At 39.4% G+C, this 21500-nt stretch overlaps 1 pseudogene; it reads right to left on the bottom strand.

Annotated features, from left to right (window-relative positions):
* LOC123841406 (U2 small nuclear ribonucleoprotein B''-like) overlaps positions 1-21133 on the bottom strand; it is a 44525-nt pseudogene extending 23392 nt beyond the window's left edge.
* Positions 21134-21500: the final 367 nt, after the last annotated feature.

Below are 21500 nucleotides of genomic sequence, written 5' to 3'. Positions count from 1 at the left end.
GGATGACTAGGGATTCCCAAAGTGAAACTGTCATATTGTCAAAGCCTTTCTCACCCTGTGTTCTGCTCAAGATATTATACCATCTCTTACTTTCTATTTAGCAAGAAATCTTTCCCCCTTCTAAAAATTACATTCCTTGCTTCCATTTCTACATTTCCCAATCACTCCTGAATGTGCAAAAACAGAGGTTTCTTCTCTTCGCTCTCCTGAAACTGCTCCCTGAAGAACCTTACATCTCCAGGCCTCTCAGCATCTCATCTCTTTCAGTTAGGACTTGCAAATGGCCTTTCAATATTAGTTAAGGAAGTCTCACTGCTGTGACAAAGAAACCCTACAATTACAGTGGCAGTGAAGCATTGTAGAAGTTTAATTCTCACTCCTGTCGTGGACCCAAGGGGACCCAGTGGGGGTTTGGGACTGGTGGGGTCAGTTCCACACTCTTGTGCTGGGGCCCAGTGTGAGAGCAGCTCTGCTGTCTTCAATATTTACCATCTTCAACAAGTTGCCTAGATTGCTCTAAGAGTTGTCATTCACTTGGGCAAACATAGAGAAACACAGGTGGCAGGTTTTATCACCCAGGTGTGGAAGTCACGTATACCAATTTGCTCAAATTCTATTATCTAGAATTCAGTTTTATGGCTACATTTAACTGTGAAGCAGGGAGAGGAAATGTGGGCCCACGAAGAAGAAACACAGGTTTAGAGATGCAACTCCAAGTTTCTGCCATGCCTTGAAAAATCTCTTTTCACTTGCCTTCCATACCACTTGGCTCTTCTGCTTAGTTTACCGTCTCTCAGTAATACACAGGATGCCTTGGATTACATCAACAGAATGCTATGTTTTCTCAATTACTTTATTCAGTTCTATGGCTTCAAACAATATGTACATATCACATTTTGTTTCTTGAACTGATTGATTTCTTAGGATCTAGAATCCTGTTTCTATTGCTGGCTGCACATCCCCATCGTTGCTGGTCTGAGGCTCCAGACATCTAGTGCAATGAAGTACACACCCATCACCTTCTCCTCCAATATTTTCTTTTTATTCAAGCTTGGAACATAGGAATAATATTATTCTTTCTGCCTCACTTCTATATTTTATCTACTTCCACGATATCTTCTGTCACTGCCAACAAACAGACATGAATTACTTTTGATTGCAATTTTCTAATGACCTCCTAACTGGTGTACCTTCATCCAACCTCTTTTTGGTCTGATATGCCTTATTTACTGCTGTAAGTATTGTCTTTAAAGATTACAGATTTGTTGGGGCACCTGGGTGGCTCAGTCGTTAAAGCGTCTGCCTTTGGCTCAGGTCATGATCCCAGGGTCCTGGGATCGAGCCCCGCATCGGGCTTCCTGCTCAGGGGGAAGCCTGCTTCTCCCTCTCCCACTCCCCCTTCTTGTGTTCCCTCTCTTGCTGTGTCTCTCTCTGCCAAATAAATAAATAAAATCTTTAACAACAACAACAAAAAGATTACAGGTTTTTTGATGTCCCCCTTTTACCAGAAAACTCAATTACTCACAATACAATTAAAAGTTTAAACTCTTCAATCTGACAACCAGGCTTCTTTATCTACCTCTTGGGATTCAGGTGAACCTATCGTTTTAAGACGAGGAAGAGTAAGTTAACTGTGGTGAGTGAAGAAGATCTGGGGGCAACTTCAAAATAAATAATTATAATAATAATAACAACATTACTAATGGTTGACATCAGTAGAAAACTTACTATGTGCCAGACACCATACTAAGAGCTTTGCATGAAATAGCTCATTTATCTTCCCTACAATCTTATAAATAGTCAAAGTTATTATTTCAAATGCATAGACACAGAGGTTACCACTTGTCCAAATTTATTCTTTTTGGAAGTGCTGAAGTCATTTTGTAATTTTGTCTCCAGGAGGAAAAGATAATCAGGTAGAACCACTATGTGATCGTAAGTGTGTCTAACGCCGGGAGAACCACGCTAGTAATTGCTTTTCTGTACTGTCTTTCCATTCAACTTTATTCAGTGGAAGCTGGAGCTGGACAATGCATCCTAGAATGGGGGGAGGGGAGAAAAAGGAAACGAATGAATCATTTAAATAGTCTTTTTTAAAAAGATTTATTTATTTATTTGAGAGAGAGAGAGTAATTGGGGGAAGGAGCAGAGGGAGAGGGACAAGCAGACTCCCCACTGAGTGGGGAACCCACAACTCTGAGATCATGGTCCTGAGATCATGACCTGAGTCAAAACCAAGAGTCAGAGGCTCAACAGACTGAGCCACCCAGGCGTCCCTAAATGCTCCTGATAGCTGAGCGTATTTGTGCATTTGAAACCAGGAAGGTAGATTGAAGCAATACTAGATAGGTGAACGCTCAAGGCTTTTTTGAAAAGGAAATATACTTGCTGGAGATGCATTATTTTGAGAATTGGTGTGGTCATGATGTGGAGATGGAATTAAATGGATGGAGACAGGAAGAAGGAAAACAAGCTACTGTAAAACCAAGGAAAAGGTAATTATTACCTCAGTCTTCCTGTGAACTAGATATTCCTGGGTCTCTGAGCTGCTGACCACTCTCTGACTGCAAGCTAGTGGCTGGTATTACAGCTCGTGATCTTCAGAACTAGCCATCTACATAGTTTACTGCTTCTCTATTTCTATCTCAAAGTAGTCCTTAGGACATTGATTCTTAGAATGATCCCTCTTTTGAAAAACAAATCTTGGTGAAAATTATTAATATTTTTCATTCGGATCCAAATGAAAAAGACAGAGAGATATATAAATTGTAACATTATTAAAATTTATCATGCTGTGGCTTAACTGAAATTTCCAATCTGATAAGAATAATTACGTATTTGTTTAAAGCAGAATCTGTCCATAGATTTCCAAGTTCATGCAAATATAAATTAATCATGATTTCCGTGTAGTTTGGATGAATAAATTTTTGCTTAATCAAATGTGTGGGGCCTTGGGGCTGCTGGCTGGCTTATTCGGTAGAGCATGCGACCCTTCATCTCGGGGTCTTGAGTTCAAGCCCCACGTTAGGCATGGAGCCTACTTAAAAAAAAATACATTAAAACCTTTTAAAAAAATGCATGGAGACTTTATTTTGATATGATGTTCTTAGGTGTCTTCTAATTACTTCCGTCCTCATTCTTTACTTAAATTACATTAAAAAGTGGTGTTTGGACTGGCACTTGTGATAGTGACGTGAGGGGCAGGGGCTGAGGATAGTTTGTTCTGAAACAATTGTCTCCACAGTGGAGAGAAGAGGGTGGGGAGGAAAACACTACATACAGATATCTCAGTAGTGGAATGTTCCAGTTGGTCCATTAGCCCGCATGCCATGTTGGGGTCAGCCTCTTTAATGTTCCCTGTCATTAAGAACTTGCAGGGATGCCCTTGGATGTGGGGAGACAGGCAGAGCATTTTGAGTGCTGAGATGGATCCTCAGGCAAGACAAATACTGTGAGCAAGTCTGATTTACGTCTTTGCTCCTCTCTCGAGGGCCTGCTCCACCTCTTTCTAGTCTTGATTTCACAGGTCACTGTCCTGACCGCTTCCAGTGTCCTGCTCTCCACTCCATCCGTGACCCTGATAAATCTAGTAATTACTACCATTCCCAGTAGGTTCTCTAGGTTCTCTGCTAAGCCCTTTATAGGCATCATTTTATTTAATCCTCATAACAATCCCGAGAGGTTGATACTATTATCCCTGAGGAAATTGGAGATCAGGAAGGCTGAAGGATTTGTTCAAAATCATACTGTCTTCAGGTGGCAAAGTTGGTGTTCACATCCATTTGGTCTGACCCAAAGCTTGGGGTACATTTAAAACCAACCAGGATTTAAGAATTATGGATAAACTTGCCCAGCAGTCAAGACAGAACACAGTCTTAAGAAAGAAAAATAGGCTGAGACCAGTTACAGTTTGTGATTTTTCCTTAGAGACATAATCAGCTGACTAGGTCCATCCTGGGAAAAACTGTGAAGCTAGCAAAGTTTATCTTCAGCTTTTTACTGCTTTTCATTGTCGAATCTACTTGGGCTCCTGTGACAGCTGATGACCTATGCTGCCCCCATGTTTCTCCTGTCACGACAAGCGGTGTTACATAAACTCATTTTTCCTGAAGTGTCAGTGACGTGAGGTTTTATCCCTGCCAGAGAAATTTGCATTTTTAAGAGGGGCTAGCTATTAAAAAATCATAGAGGTTAACTGAAATGAACTATTTCCAAAGGAGGGGGTGGTTTAGACTGTGGCTGATAGGTGAAAGATTCATGTTAGGTCTGGGCCACTTTCTTTGGCTTTTCAAGTCACACCGTTGATGTGATGAGGGATTGAACCAGTGTGACCTCCAGGACTGTGGCTGAGGCTGCATATACTGTCCTTCTCATTGCTCACTTGTGGAAAACACACTTGCTGGTCAATTTTTTTGTTGCCTTTGACCATCCTCAGTATGGTCCAATACATGGGCTGCTCTTAAGTTTCATATAAGTCACAGAAATACTCACTGGGTAGCACATAAAGTGAATGGAAAAGTACTTAATCCACTCCTCTTTACGAAATAATCTAATGAAAATTTGTAAGGAAAATAAAAACTATCCAAATGAACATTTGGCTGTAGATTAACTTATTTAAAACTTACTGCCCACAGCGTCTTGAGGTTTATAGATGGAATTATTTTTTTTAAAGATTTTATTTATTTATTTGAGAGAGAGAGAATGAGAGACAGAGAGCGTGAGAGGGAGGAGGGTCAGAGGGAGAAGCAGACTCCCCGCTGAGCAGGGAGCCCGATGTGGGACTTGACCCCGGGACTCCAGGATCATGACCTGAGCCGAAGGCAGTCGCTTAACCAACTGAGCCACCCAGGCGCCCCTATAGATGGAATAATTTTTATAAAAGCAAAATATCATCCTATATGCATATTTGTATCTAACTGTATTTGACCCAAAGTGTGCACTGACATTTTTGATACCTGAGGAAATTATTGGATGAATCGGATAAAAGTGGTCAAAAAGTACAAACTTCAAGTTATAAAAGAAGTAAGTACTAGGGTAGTAATGTATGATGTGATGACTATGGTTAACACTGCTGGATGCCGTATTTGAAAGTTATTAAGAGAGTAGATCCCAAGAATTCTCATCACAAGGAAAAAACCATTTTTTTTTCTTTTTTGTGTGTCTAATATGAGATGATGGATTTAACTAAACTTATTGTGGTGATCATTTCACAATACATAAATAAAGTCATTATGCTGTATGCCCTAAACTTACACAGTGCTGAATATTAATTATTTAGCATTAAAACTAGAAAAAATCATTAAAAATTATTGAGAGCAAGAATTCATTCATTTGTAACCTATATATGTTAGAACTAAGTGTATCAGTGAAATAAGCCATATAAGCCAAATTTTCTTGATAAAGGATGCTTTGCCAGGTGAGGAGATTGGTGTAGCTTCAGATTTGTCATGGTAATAATCTGATTGAATGTATATTTACAAGTAGAAACAGGAAGTGAAAGGACATCACCAATTTCTATTTTAAAGATACCTCAACTGGGTTTTGTGCCAAGGAGGCAAAATGACTTTCCATCCGATTAAAAGAAGAGCTTTCAGTTTTCAGAATAAGTCTTAAAAAGCACCAACGCTGTTTCAAAACATCAACAAAACCCACAAATTGCCTCTATGGCTGTGTTTTCTGATTAGATAAAGTGTATAACATATCTCACCTAAAGGAATGGAAATGCAGAGGTCCAACAAGGGTGAATTATCACCTCACTCAACCAGCACCTATCAGATCGAGTGATTTGTTCCATGTCAGTCATTGCATATAATAGCTCTGTCAGTAATAGATGATGTCACATGATCAATGAATCTGAGTCTGCGAAGAAAAATCGAGGTTTGCTTTTAAGATTTATGTGGAATGAGAAAAAAAAAAACTTTTTGGCAGAAAATATTAAGCCCAGTGGCAATGAATCCGAGTCCTGCCTTAGTGAAAAGATAATTGATTCAGGAAAAATGTGATTAGATTGTATCCCTCTAGAAATCATACAGAATTGAACTTTTTCAATTCAGTCTGTATAGTAAGTAGACTTATACAAATCTAAGAGACCCCACGGCCATAAGCATGCAGTTCTTCTATTCACAGGTAGAGATGGCCAGGACAGAAGCTGTGGCCAGAGCTGAAGCTTCTCAGACTCATGCTGTCATGTGAGTGGCTTCTGCGATTAGTAGGTAGTAGGTTGGTCAGGAAAAATGGGAAAGGGAAGACTGGGTGGCAGTGGTGGCCTGGGTAGGAACACGATGGACAAGAAGCTGGGCAAAGAAGGGAAATGAATATGAGATTTGAATCTTGGCCAGTTCATGGCTGGCAGGCTGAATGCAAAAACAAGTGAGCAGAAGTCTCATGACAAAATTAGCTTATCTGGCTTGGAGCAGACACCATGGGCTCATACTCATAGGTCAAACTGTGTAGAAAATATTTTTCCAGACCTAACAGTTTCTTAATTTCAAAACTTAGGAATAAAGAAGACATCCCTATTTCTATTATTAAAAAGCACTGTCCTGGATGCATGGGAATTTGAATTTTATGTCAACCTATTTATTGCATATACTCTAGTATGGTGTCTTACAAATGTTGTCTGACATTAAACCTTCTTTTGTCTTTTCTAACTGTGTAGCTGGCTTCAACAGATGAAGTATGGGACCAAAGCTCGTATGATAATGCCCCTATTAATTCAAAGAGTATGGCATGATACACTTTTTTTTTTTTTTTGGCCATAAAAGACATTTATTCAATCAGATTTGCCAGAACACAGCTCAGGGTAACATCTAAAAAGTGACTTGAGAAACCAAGATGCTGCCGAGGCAATTTCTTGGCTAGAAATGTTCTGGCAGCTTCTTGTTTTAAATTCTTTCATTTTACATTTTGGGAATTGACTCTCAAAGCCAAATCTTTTTATTATTATTATTATTATTATTATTATGTTATGTTAATCACCATACTTTACATCATTAGTTTTTTGATGCAGTGTTCCATGATTCATTGTTTGCGTATAACACCCAGTGCTCCATGCAGAACGTGCCCTCTTTAATACCCATCACCAGGCTGACCCATCCCTCACCCCCCTCCCCTCTAGAACCCTCAGTTTGTTTCTCAGAGTCCATCGTCTCTCATGGTTCGTCTCCCCCTCCGATTTCACATTTAATCTCCACAATGCCTTTCACAATGTGGATTCTTGCCATAATACCCCTAGAATGAGTCCTTCCATCCTTTCTCCCTCTGCCTCTCTGAGCCTACCTCGAAGAGGGCCTTTCTCTTTTCCATATATTAGTCAACCCCATCAAGATGATGCACGGGGCTGTTGCCTATGCCGTTTTTTCTCCCTGAGAACTGAGCCATGTAACCCACATCTGCCTTTCTCTTAGGGAGGTCTAGTCTGTCCTTAAATGAGTTCCCTATTAACTGCTTAGAGAAAAAGAGTAGCAATGAACTGTCAGCATCAAAGCCTGAGACAAAATTAGTTGTGGCTCTTATGCTAAAAAAATAAGAGTTTGAGAGTGGGGGAGTAAGCAAGGTTACTCTTTTCTGATAACATCCATTTAATATCTTTACTATTAGGTTAGTTGCATCTAATCCCTTGGGGAAATCTAGGAAAGATCCAGTGATTACTTTCAGATAATATATTGTCTCCAAGTCCCGTTAGCTCTTGATCAATAATCATCATGTCTAATACAATATAATCAATATTCTGAACTTTAGTCAAAATTCTTCCTCTCCACTAACTTGGGCCACCTACCAGCAGCAGGACTTTTGCAGTAGGTAATGGGATTTCCATTATGCAAACCTAGGTTTCTGAAGTTTAAATAAGGGACTGGAGGAAAGAAGAAGATTTAAGGGGCTATAAAGTTCCTACATGAATGCCATAGATTTTTCTTTGACTACTTCAGCCACAGGGAATGTTTTACACTCTTTCACTCATGGGCATTTCTGTGGGGTTTTCAGAGACACCAGACACTGGGGTTTCTTTACTTGCTGTTTTTTAAGAAAGAATTATGCCCTCTCTCTTTGCCCTTGGTTACTTGGCAATTCATTATCACTCAGACTTTCTCAGAAGGAGACCCATGGCCACCTTAGGAAAAGCCTCTTTCATAAGACTCAGTGCTAGTTCCATTGTTCGCTCTTTCTTTCCACAACTGTTCCATGGATAACGTGTGTGCTTGACCTGTTAATGGGAGTGCAATTACTTCCCAAATTGCAGCTCTCAACTCTGGTGCTAAGGGCCATTTCATCCAAGCTTCTACTCTTTACTACTCACACAGAACACTTTTGACACTTCTGGTCACCAAATGTGTGATCCTACACTAAGCAATTCTCCACAACACCAGTGTCAATTCTGACACTATGCCCCTGAAGATAACATCAGATCCCACAGTCTAAGGGCTTAGTCCCATGAGACTGCCCTCCCCACTTCAGATGCCAGTCATAAGAAGTAGGGCTCCAGGCTAGTCACTTGGAGGTTCCCATGACTCCCTACTGGAGTTTGATTAATTTGCTAGAATGGCCCACAGAACTTAAGGAAACACATTTACCAGTTTGTTAAAGGCTGTGAGAAAGGATACAGATGAGCAGCCAGATGCAAAGATACATAGGTAGAAGTCTGGGAGTGTCCCGAGAGCAAGAGCTTCTGTCCCTATGGAGTTGGGTACATCATCTTCTCAATATGGATGTCTTTGCCGATCTGGAAGCTTTCTAAACATCATCCTTTGGGCATTTATGGTGATCATTAATTCCATTTTCAGTTCTTCTCCCTTCTCAACAGAATGCGGGTTGGGGCTGAAAATTCTAAGCTTATTATCATGGTTTGGTTTTTCCAGTGACCATCCCTCATCTAGAAGCCATCCAGGAACCCATCAAGAGTCACCTCATTAGAACAAAACACACTCATATCACCCAGGAAATCACAAGGGTTTCAGGAGCTCTTTGTCAGGAATCTGGCATCAAAGACCAAATATTAGAACAAAAGATGTCCCTAGTTCCCTTATCACTTAGGAAGTTGCAAGGGTTTCAGGAGCTCTGTGCCAGGAACCAAGGGACAAAGACTAATATATCCTTCCTATTATCTTATGAAAGCCAAATCTGTTTTCTATCCTCCCAACTTTCCCCTCTTTATGCCTTCCTTTCTTCCTCCTCCCCTCTGTCCCTTCCTTTCCTTGCCCCCAATGTGGGATTTTCTATCTTCCCCACATTTTCTCCAGCCCGGAGATGTGGAACCCTTGTCATGCTTCCCACAGCAATACATGTTATTAGGGAGAGGTTCTGTTGTATGGTATGTAATATATATGGCATTATATGACATATATAGATATGTAAAATGACCATAAGGTGAATTTAAGTACATGACTTGTTTCCCATCCCAATTTTTAGTTATCAGCTCTGAGTTTTTGCTCCTTCTATGAATAATTTCTGTAATTAGAAAATATGCAAAAGAGATTCAGGAAGTTCCTGAAGGGTCATTTTAAATTCCCTTGAAATCATATAATATGGGCCAACATCTATGTCACTTACACATAAAGCAAGGCCTCCTGGTACCAGGACCATTGAAGATGATATCTCTAGCGTTATCATTTATGCTCACTAACAGGCTACTGGCGTAAGGCCCTCAAGTCATCTTCAGTCTTGGCCAGAGCAGAGAAATTCCTGAGGTGAAGCCTGAGGAACTATGAATCAGGGCAGCTGGACTCCTTTCCTTTTCTAAAAGGAATAGTGAAGTTGACAACTATAAAAAAGTACATGTAGACAGCTGGAAATAGAACCAGAGGCATTTGATTGGAAATCTTTGGTGCAAGGCTATTTGTATTGTGTCTTCCTAAATCTCATTTAGCTATGTTTCAGCAAATGTGAAGACTAAAATCTAAGCAAGCGAACTGGGATCTCTGTTCATCATCAAAATTTGGAGCTATATCTTGAAGCAGAAAAAGAGTACTTTTGAAAATGTTTGAAATGCTGTTACAGGGCATTCAGGGGAAAGCATCTGAATGTATTATTTCAGCACTTGTTGTGTCCACTTTTAGTGAGATGAGGAGAAGCTGAATTCAGACATGTGTAAACTGTCTTTTCTATTACACATTCTTGTCTTCAGACATTTGTTTTTAACATGAGGGTTTGTTTTACCAGCTCTAAAATCTTTTTTGGTAGAGTGTCACTCCTCACAGGCTGGGGTATCAGGTTTGATGTTGTAAATGCCAATGTCATTGTCAAGAAAAAAATTAAGATAAAACATAATTGAAGTCAAGGACATGAGCAACTCTAAAATAGAAATAATACCGTTAACTAATAGATAATGAATATTTACTGTGCACTTGGAAATGTTCCAAGCACTTGATCGTGCATTAACTCATTTTAACCCTACAACAAATCAAAGATTATATCTCATAGTTGGGTGTGCCTTAGCTATGGGAGTTATCATTGGACTTGTATGGTTCTCCTACTTCAAGGTGATAGTACACTCTTAACAGAGGTGGTCCTGAATGTGAGCTTGCATGCCCATCTTCAGCTGTCACCATACAGGACCTTCTCCCACTCTCTTCCTGAATAAATAGGGGAAACACAGAAAACCCAAGGATTTGTCCAAGGATTATTAACCCATAGTGGATGGGGGGGGGGCCCACAATGAGGGCTATCATGTACTTTTTCTTATATGCCCTGGTCACCTTTTAGTACCATAGACATTCTTTCATTCCTTGTTGGTCTTGCCTTTTATTGAGTCTGAATTCACGGCTGGAGATAACTGCTCTTGGGGTTTTCCTCAATCTCTCTTCCCTTCCCAGCCTTTCTCCCAGATTGGAAGACAAAGAAACAAAAAAACAATGAGGTGATAAGAAGTAGCTTCTGCTCTTAAAGAGTTTTCTACATTTTCCTTAGATTGAGTCCTATACTTAGTCTGCTGGTGACCAAATTGGGTTGGAAGTTTGTAAACATTTTTTATATAATGGTTTTTGATCGAACCCAGCCTCTGGAGCAGAATGTAGTTAAAAAATATTTCCAATATCTCAAAACTTTTGTTTTTAGTTTTCTTTCTTTCCAAGGCTACCACTTTCCAAAGCTATGGCAGGAAGTGTACCTTTCTCTCCATCAGGCAGGAGCTCTTAGAGACCAGAGACTATCAGAGGCTCTCAAGCCTACCATGAGCTACCTGCCTCTTCCAGAACTCTCATTCTTATTACACCCAGTGGAAGATATCTGATGACTGATGGTGTATTTGTGATGGTATTAAACTTATCTTTTTTTCTTTTCTAGTCTTCTTCAGAGTTCTGTGATTCAGTATAGCTCTCTACTTGGCAACTGTGACTATAATATATAATAGCTAATCAAAGGGAATTCTTAATTCTCATTTTGCTTCCCCCTTTCCACAGACACGCATAAAACCTGCTGTTCTTTTTCTTCTCCATCTTGGTAAATGGCACTCTGGCTCACATCAAAAACTGAGGAGTCCCCTGATTGCTCCCTTTTCTTCATTTTCTGTGGTGAGGTTACTATCATGTGATATGGCCTAATGAATATGTTTCATTAGGGACATTTAAAGGCAAAGGTTAACATAATCCCTCGCTCCCTCATTATCTCACCGAGAGGCACACAATGCAACTATGTTAGTGGCATATCATGGGGCCGTGGTCCAGGGGAAGAGACCCCGAGTCCTTCCATTTTACATTTGTAGACTCAAGCACAGGAATAGCCTTATTTGTGAGAAATAAAAGTCAAAGTTCAGACACAAACTAGTCTAGGTTCAGATGCTAGTGGAGCAAGGAGTTTTCTGAGAAGCTCAGTTTGGTTGTAAATTCTGTTTCCATTCCTTCTCTGAAAAATTTATGTGATGAGAACACATGTAGAAGAGATCTGAATAATTCCCAAAAGGTCATTTTTAGTCCCTCTGAAATCATTCAATATGGGCCGACATGTATGTCACTTACACATAAAGCAAGCCCTGCTGGTTCCTGGGCTATTAGAGTTGATGTCTCCAGGGCTATTATTAACTTCAGTTTTGTTAGATTTAGACTGTCAGAGAAGGAAAGTCTTTGCCAGGAGAAGCTGAGTTCCAACTACTACATGAGGAGTCCTCCATCTCAGCTGAGGTCACAGCTAAGCAAACCTGAGTTTCAAGAGTAATTCACTATGTTGTCTAACTTGTTTCTTCATACCACCACCCCTCCCCCAACACACACACACACACACACACATTAAGTCCTGCAAGCTTTATTTTCAAAATTTCTTTTCATTCTATTTCTTTTCATCTCATCTGCTGGCTCCTCAGTAGGAATCATTATTGTCTCTTACCTTGACTATAGTGATTATTTTACACTTGGTCTTTCTTTTGCCTGGTTACCATCTTCATCTCCTCTTTGGCTAAATGCCCTCTTTATCTCCTCTGCTGTAACCTAATAATCCATTCTCCATAATAGTCAGAATAAATTTTAAAAGTGAGAGCAAAGAACTCCACCCCCTTATCATAATCCAATGTTTTCCCATTAGGCTTAGAATAAAATTCCACATTATCTGTAAGACCTATGTGGTCTGACTCCTGTCTACTTCTTTGACTGGGTCTCTTTTTGGTCCCTTACCGATTATGCTTTTGTCACTCTTGTCTTCTTTCTGCCCCTTGAATATTCTAAGCTTGCTTTTATTTTAAAAAATAAAGTTTGCCTTTTCTTTTTGCCTGTGTCCTTGGCAATCACATTGTTTTAGAATTAGCCATTTATTGTCAGTTAGAATGTTATCAATGGATCAAGACCCTCCCTGAACAAAAGTAGTCCCCCCTCCTAACTATTCCATTTGCTCTCTGTTGTAATACTTATTGTTCCCTAAAATTACTATGTTCATTTTTTTTGTCATTTGCATGGTTATTATTCATCTTTCACCCATGCTAATGTATATGCCCCTTTAAGCAGGGATTATATCTGTTTTGTTAAAGATGTATTCTGTATTATATGGGTTTGGTAAACATTTGGAGAATATATAAGTAATTTCTATGCCATAAATGTTTGAATATATATTGTTGAAATTTTGCTATGGGTGTATGGTGATTTTAAAACATAACCTCTAAATTCTTTGACACTCTTCTTTTTAAGAGATAGAAGTATGAATTCTCTTTTCCTTAAAACTGGACTATGTTAACTGATCAGGGCTTAAGAGACTAACTTTTCCCATTTCTTATTTTTTGGGGTGCTCACTTTGGGAACCCAGCAGCCATGTTATAAGAAAACCAAAGTGCTACATGGTGAAGATTGTGTAGGAATTTTGGCCACAGCCCAAGCTGAGGTTCTAATCAACACCCAACATCAACCTCCAAATATGCAAATAAAGGAGCTTTTTATCTCAGAGGTCAGCACATGGTTTTTTGTTTGTTTATTTGTTTTTCTGCAAAGGAGCAGCTAGTAAATATTTTCATTGCAGGTCATATAGGGCTATTAATAGTCTCTGCCACAGATCCTCAGCTCTCCTGTTATAATGCAAAAGTAGCCAGAATAATACATAAACAAATGAGCAAGGCTGTGTTCCAATAAAACTTCATTTACAAAAAATAGCTGGTAGGTCAGATTTGGCTCATGGGCTATAGTTTGTCAGCCTGTACATTAGAGGACTCTTGCCCCAGTCAGGAAGTTGCTTCCAGCCTCTGAGCTACTCCACTTGGCGACACATGAGGCAGAGAAAAACTTTCCCACTAAGCTTTGCCCAAATTGCAGATCTGTGAACAAAATAAATGTTTTTAGTCATTTTAAGCCATTAAGTTTGAAGTGGTTTGTTTTGTGTCAATAGATGACTGGAACAGGGTTAGAGCCAATCTTTTAAAATGGCCAAATTCGGTTATATTTTATATGGCAGATGAGAGTTAACTCTCCTATCTTTAAAATTTTTCATACATATGTATCATAAGGTCAGGTCACATTCACGTGGCAGATTTAAAACTGGCATGGGAGCATCTTATAAGTCACAATATTTCAATGTGAATGATGTTTTATCGGTATTTTTAAGATGTATGATATTCAGAATATGCATAAAAAGTGTGAATGATAGAGCACATCCTCAACTTCTTGGCTTTTAAAGAGAGCACTCAAAAATATTCAAAGTAGAGTAATTGTAAAGAAATATTAATGAGTTGATTTTGGTTATGATAAAATTTCATGTGATTTTTCTTCCAGAAAAATACCTGCTTAAATATCTTGGTCTATGGGGGAAAGAATATGCTCATTTATAGTCCAAAACAGAAGAATTGAAATAGTTCTTAAGGAGTTCACAACTTTTACATGGAATGCACATCTGTTTTAGGAAAATTCATATAACCTTTGTTAAGCTTATGAACAGGCTAATACATTTCCATTCTAGTACATATATAAAGAAAAGTACAATCTTGAGAGAGAGGTTTTGCTGGAAAGATTTTTCAGATTTTTTTTTTTTTAAGATTTTATTTATTTATTTGAGAGAGAGAATGAGAGAGAGAGAGCACATGAGAGGGGAGAGGGTCAGAGGGAGAAGCAGACTCCCTGTGGAGCAGGGAGCCTGATGTGGGACTCGATCCCGGGACTCCAGGATCATGACCTGAGCCGAAGGCAGTCGCTTAACCAACTGAGCCACCCAGGCGCCCCGATTTTTCAGATTTTTCATTTTATTTTTCCTACATTAAGAGACACTCAATATGGACATTTTATTTCCTTCAATAAATTAAAGGCCCTATATGAAGAAAGCTCATGCTCTTAAATTTCATTTTTACATATGGCACAGAATTTCTGAGGTTTCAGTATAGCACACACATCACATGGGCTTCAACTGGGTTTAATGTGGATTTCACAGATACTTGTCAGTTTTCATCGTTGTTTGAATATACTTGGAATGCTTTGCCTTATCAATCCTATTCCATAAGGTAGAAGTGTGGTCTTCTACCACTTCGATAATTAGTGTAGCAAATGCATTGGTGTAAGTGTTCTAACACACACTCTCCTTTCTCCAAATAGTGACTGGTATTAATAGAAGTAATACCCGACCTTCACGTGTTCTGTCTAGAGAGACTAATGGCAAGTGCTTTGCTTTGTAAACTGTGAGGAAACAAAGAATAAAAAAAAAAAAAGCTCAAAAGGAAATACCATTATAAATGACAAGAATCTTGAACTTTTTCAACTAAGGTAGGAAGGTCGAGAAGAATAGTAAAAATAAAGGTGGTGTTATTTACAAATACATAGGTTTTTTCTTTCTGGACAATTAATAGGAAATAATGTATTGAAATAAAAATATTAAACATTTAACACTACATAGGCTTTTTAAATTCTTGAGCACTGCACAAAAAAATGTATTGCCCCATCTTAAGGGCATGCATGTTTCTCTAATTTCTTTAAAGGAAAATTCAAGTGACTTGGGAAATTGTGTCAGGATAACCTGATATTTTCCTTTTAGTCTGAGTCAAATATGCATTAAACGAACAATTCAAGCAAAACCGTTCAAAATCTCACCTCCTTTAGTTCTCTTGAAGCATTACCTTCATGGTTGTCTGTTCTGATGATGGAACAGGTTTTTGTTTTGCAAAGGGAAGGAAGGTGTTAACAGGTTTTTGTTTTGCAAAGGGAAGGAAGGTGTTAACAGAATATAGGGTTTTCTGAGGTGCTTTTCTCCCCAGTCTGCTGCTGCCTTTGTTTTAGAGGAGATGGCAGCTGCCCTTCCATTCTGTGATAGCTCAGGAAAACCTGCTCCGTAAGCATGTTAATTTTCTTCCTTGTAGAAAAAGCTGGCTAATCCCAGGAGGTACTGCAAAGTTTAAGTTGAAGTAAATAGACAAATTGCTCAGTTGAAAAAAAAAAAAGTGTTCCATGCAGCTCCTGATGAGTGGGAACACACCTGCCACACAATAGAATATGATATCCTTCAGCTCATTGCTTTCTGAGAATGCGTGGAAACGTGGCTGCCGTTTAGTAGACATCTGCTTTGGATCACTGGCAAGTAAAGGTTTAATTACCGATCGATGGGTTACTTGCCCTGTGGATTTCGTAGGAGTAGTTTTGTCCCATTTTCTGCTTTTCCCCCATAGAAACTACTCTTTCAAAAAGACATCTTCGGAATAGCAAGGCCCGGCGTCTTCTCCTTTGCTTTTGTTGTTGTTGTGTTGTTGTTTGATTTTTCATTTTCTAAGAGGCAGTTTGACAGTAGTTTATGAACCTTCGAAGGCCATATGGGGGTCTTAAATGCTATGCTTTTCACAAGGATCATGCCAATGAGACCGACATAGGTGTATCTATGGGTGTGTGCTAGAGACGGAAGTTAATAGTGAAAATACGTCACTTGGGGCCACTTGGAGGGTCAAAGCAGAAGGAAATCCTTCCCCGCATTCTGAAAGGTATGACACAAGAGTGTATCTGGAAGTGGATCGTCAGCTGGTATGGGACGATGAATATGGCAGGACAACCCAACGAAGCAGAGGTCAGTCTCTGGCACAAGCAAAGGACAAACCCATCTGTGTGTCCCACTTATCACATCATAAGGATAAATTCACCTGGTCCTAAAAAACATTAGACCTTCCAATAAAAATGTCACTGCAAAAAGTAAATAGGAATGAAGGATCAAACAATTCAGCCAGGGTTGTTCTCATCATCTTTCTGGCTGTCCTATCATCATTTAACTCACAGGAGACTTTTCTACAGAAATATTGTTTTTTTCTTTCAGAAAATTCAAATAGCTAAGTCAACCGTCTATCAGAAATGGAATCAGATTTGCATTTTTAGGGAAATTGCTGGTTTGCAGGAGGATGTCTTGGTAAAGGCCAATAACTTATTTCTTTTTAAAATAATATTTTTTTCCTCCAAAATAGACACCGTAACCAGAGTAAGGAATTAAAGTTCTGCTGCTTTGAGAGAAGTTAATACTATGGATTATATGTCTGGGTCTGCAACCAGACAGATGAAGAAAATATAAAAACTACTGAGATGTTAGTGGCCCTTTAACATTGTTTATGACCCTCTTCCCTGAAGAGAGGACAGTTTAACATCAATTTTCTCCTTGCTATTAAAATCTTTTCTTATTGCCTCAAGACTTCAGTAAGTTCCAAGTTTTCAGCTTTTCAACTGGATTCATTGATTCTTTCCACCTGCGGCGTAAAGACCATCCATCCATCCATCCATCCATCCATCCATCCATCCATCCATCCAGCAACCTTCATGGTACATATAAGAAGCACATACAAAGTTGGGTAAAACCTGCTAATCAAGCTAATAGTGGCATGTATACAAGTAAAAATAATTTCACAGCTGCCATTGGAACAAAAAGAGACTCAAGAGTATAGAAAAAGAAAGAATTTTACCTGAAAGAATTTTATTAGGCTTCACATAGAAGATAATATTTAACATTTAACAGCCATTAAAGGCTTAATGGTAGCTATTTATTAAATGTTTACTATATGCCAGACACGGTTCTGAGTAGATGAAATAGATAAGCGAATTAGACTTTACAATACTGTTAAGTTACTACTCTTATATTGCTAAAGTAAAGAAACAAAGATACAGAGAAGTTAAATAACCCACTCAAAATTGTACTGCTTATAAGTGGTGGGACTAGAGTTCAAACCCACCAGTTTAATTCTTGTGTCTGAGCCCTAACTCAATATACTATGTTGCCAGGTAGTAAGAGGCAGACTTCCTATTCTGGTGGTATAGCAGAGTAGAGGCCCTGAAAGACCTTCTCAGCTGCAACAATTAAAAGGCAAAATCAAACATTATAAAACAGCTTTTAAAATGTATTGCTGAGGGGCACCTGGGTGGCTCAGTCGTTAAGCATCTGCCTTCGACTCAGGTCATGGTCCCAGGGTCCTGGGATCGAGCCCTACATCGGGCTCCCTGCTCCGCGGGAAGCCTGCTTCTCCTTCTCCCACTCCCCCTGCTTGTGTTCCCTCTCTCGCTGTGTCTTTCTCTGTTAAAAAATAAATAAAATCTTTAAAAAATATATATTGCTGAGTTGACATGAAAAAAAGGGCTCTGCAGAGACCAAAAGCCAGAGAAAGTTTTCACCCTGGAGATTGTATTAGACGATCCATCGAAAGGCACCAGCTCAGATGATGGAACAGGTATCAACAGGTGACCAATAATAAGGTCTGTTTTTTGTTTTTTTTTTTGTCTTGATGTAATCATGGGAATTACCTCCTAAGAAACAAGTATACTTTCAAGTTTGCTCTTCTTCATTCAAATAATGTCATTCTCCCCAGCCTTAGCCATGCTCCCTTTGATGTACTCCAACATCACTACCCTAAGTAAATTCCTTGTCCCACTGCTTATATAACCATTCTGTGGTGGCTAGCCATCAAGTTGATCCCCAATGATCCCTCCTTCTGATGTTTGCACCCTTGTGTAGTCCCCTCCCACAAGGTACCAAAGTTTATCTGTGTGACTAATAGAATATAGCAGAAATGATGATATATCACTTTCTAGATTAGGTTCTAAATCGCACCTGAGATTCTCTCACCATCTCCCTAGGGAAGTCGGCTGCCATGCATGAAGGGCAGTCGGCAGCTCTGGGAGAGCGGCAAAGCGGAGAGGAATGAAGATTTCCAGCCAGTGAAGGAGTGAGATCTCCAGCTGACAGCTGTGTGAACCAGCCTTCTTAGCAGCAGACTCACAAGGCTTCAGAAGATGCAGTCCCGCCTACATCTTGACTGCAACTCATGAGGGCCTCTAGTCAGAACCAGCCAGCTAGACTGCACCCAAATTCCTGACCTATAAATGTGAGATAATTAATGATTGTTGTTTCAAGACATTAAGTTGAGGTAATTTGCAATACAGCAATAGATAAATTATATATCACTTTTCTCCTAGGCCCAACACATCATATCACAGCACAGCTACCCGATTAAGTAAAATGCAGAGAATAGGTGTGTTTCATTACTCATTGTTTCTTTTCCTCAAATATAAGCACATCAGATCTTCTATGTATCCCACTCAGGGTTCTCTTTAATCCCTGTTCCCCATCCCTAAAGCCCTGAAACTGATCTGATTATATTGTAACATATTATTGATGTATTCATCCGGAGCACATACAGAAATATAGTTATGTATGATTTGATACATAAAGGAAAAAAATCCTCAAATCTTCTCAATACTTGGAAATTAAGATCACTTCCCTAAAGGGTGGAATGGAAAGATACCATGCTTATTAATGCCCAATCTTGGGCATGGTTCTCACATTCCATTGGCCAAGTCACACAGTCAAATTCATCATGGTCGGGGAGAGGGGTTGATAAATAAACCCCAGTAACTGAATTCATATTCCAAAATCTTGGTGGAAAGGGAATGGAAAATTCTAAACATTATTGTATTTCTCATCACCTTTCTCAACATGCTCTCTCTCTCTCTCTCCATTTTCTTTATCCCTCAGATTAATGCTTTTAATAACTGCCTTAAGATATGCTCATCATTTTTTCTGCATAATCTATTTGATATTGAATTATATTTTTCCCTGATTTAAGTAGCTTATCATTACTGGTTATCTCAAAACATAAAATGCATAAAATATTTTGTATTTCAATTATGGTATTAAGTCCAACAGATATATATTAACATTTGTCTTTTCTAATTTTCTTACAGCCATTCTTTTCCTCCATAAGTGAAAATAATATGTAAGTTACCTCCTTCAGGGTAACCCTCCCTGAACCTTATTAATATTTGCAACTAATTATTGGTGTAGTAGTCCAAGTCATATACTAACACAGACACAGGAGTCTGGTTTTTTGTTATATAATTGGAAAAATCTACAAATAAGCTCTATTCTCTATTTGGAAATTAAATTTACCTCCCTAAATAAAAAGTACTTCTAGGTGGTATTTTTCCCAATGAATCTAACAAAAGCCTTTCACGCTGAATTGGAAGAAACATTTAAATGTATATGTACTGGGACATGAACTGGGGTCTTACACACATGTAAGTATCAAAGCAGAGTTCAAACCCAACATTTTACCTCTAGATTCTACCAGTAGTGTATGGTGTGTTGTCTGTCTCTCTCCCTTCTTCCTCCTCCTTTCTTTTTTTCTTCCTTTTGTTCTTTTCTCCCTCTCTCTCCTCTCTCAAAAACATTTATTGGCTACTGTAGAGCCTTTTATTTTATTTTATTTTATTTTATTTTATTTATTATTATTATTTTAGAGAGCACACATGTGCATGTGTGCAAGTGGGGGGGTGGGGGGGAACAGAGGAAAAGGGAGAGAGAATCTCAAGCAGGCTCCACGCCCAGTGTGGAGCCTGACTCAGGGCTCAATCTCATGGCCCTGAGATCATGACCTGAGCCAAAATCAAGAGTCGGACGCTTAACCTACTGAGCCATCCAGGCACCCCAGGTAGAGTCTTTTTAAATAATAACAAATGAAAAAGATATATAACAAGAGCATATATAATCACATAAATATCTCAATATACCACAACACACTGTCATTACTATTTGAGTGTCAATTAGTTCTTCACATTAGCTCCTGTGAGATCGGGGTCCTAGGGATGATGGCAGAGGTTCTATAACGCAGATTAGATGGAGGTAAGAGACGTGGGGATAGCCCTGCACCAAAGAAGCATGTTATCCACTTTACATTTCTGCCTTGGCTTCCCAAGCGCACGTTCTCTTTCTGCAGGAAGATGATTTTATCATAGAACCGTATTTTCAAAAATACTTCTGAAAGGGTTAAATATAGCCCTTTGCCAGTGAATGATTCCTGGGAATTTTAATAAGCCCAAGCTCCTGCAATCCAACAGGTAACAGTCACCGGGATTGCTGCGCGCCCGGAACTGCACGGTGTCGTGTTTGCACGGCTGCATCATGCTTGTAGAAATTGCACCTGGAGTGACCCGGCCTCACAGACGACAGATCCGCAAGGTGTTGCAGGAGCCACCACAATGCCGAAATTCTCACTGAAGCCACAACCTTTGGACTTTGGAGCCAACTGAACCAAAGGATGACAGCTTGACTGAAGACTCGTCCGTTTCTATCAAATGGTTACCTGCGAGGACAGGCGTCCCTGAGAGATGGCGCTGAGCTGTTCTCCTTGCACCCCGGAACCTGTGCTCTGTTCAGCGTCCCCGGCGGTGTGGATCGTAGAAGAATTGCCTTCATCATAGCACACGATACAAAGAGCCACAAATACGGTCATTCTGGTGCTCAGCAGCCCGATGCCCAGAGTAATTAACTCCACATGCCGTGGCTGGGTGCTGTGCCTGCCTTCAAGGAAGGTGATGAGGTGTCCAGCCCTGAAGGGTATGGCCGCTTGACTTCTTTATTATAAACACAATGAAAAAAGTAATAGTTTTTGCAACATGGCATCACAGCGCTCCTACTCAGGAAATGAATCTTTATGTATTGGATCTCTTATGAATTCTGTGTGATTTTTGTCCCAGGAGTCTAAGAAAAACTGCTCTTTTTGTACTACTAAGTGATGCAATGTGTAGCCTAAACAGATGGAAACAGCTTGACTTTAGCATAAGTGTTAGAATATGTAGTTTAAGTGTAGAAACCCACAA

This window comes from Mirounga angustirostris, unplaced genomic scaffold, assembly GCF_029215605.1.
Source record: "Mirounga angustirostris isolate CCGP_5_RB_7025 unplaced genomic scaffold, mMirAng1.0.hap1 SCAF_14, whole genome shotgun sequence".
NCBI lineage: Eukaryota > Metazoa > Chordata > Mammalia > Carnivora > Phocidae > Mirounga > Mirounga angustirostris.
The sequence above is the reverse complement of the archived record's forward strand: the minus strand, read 5'-3'. Positions and strand labels throughout refer to the sequence as shown.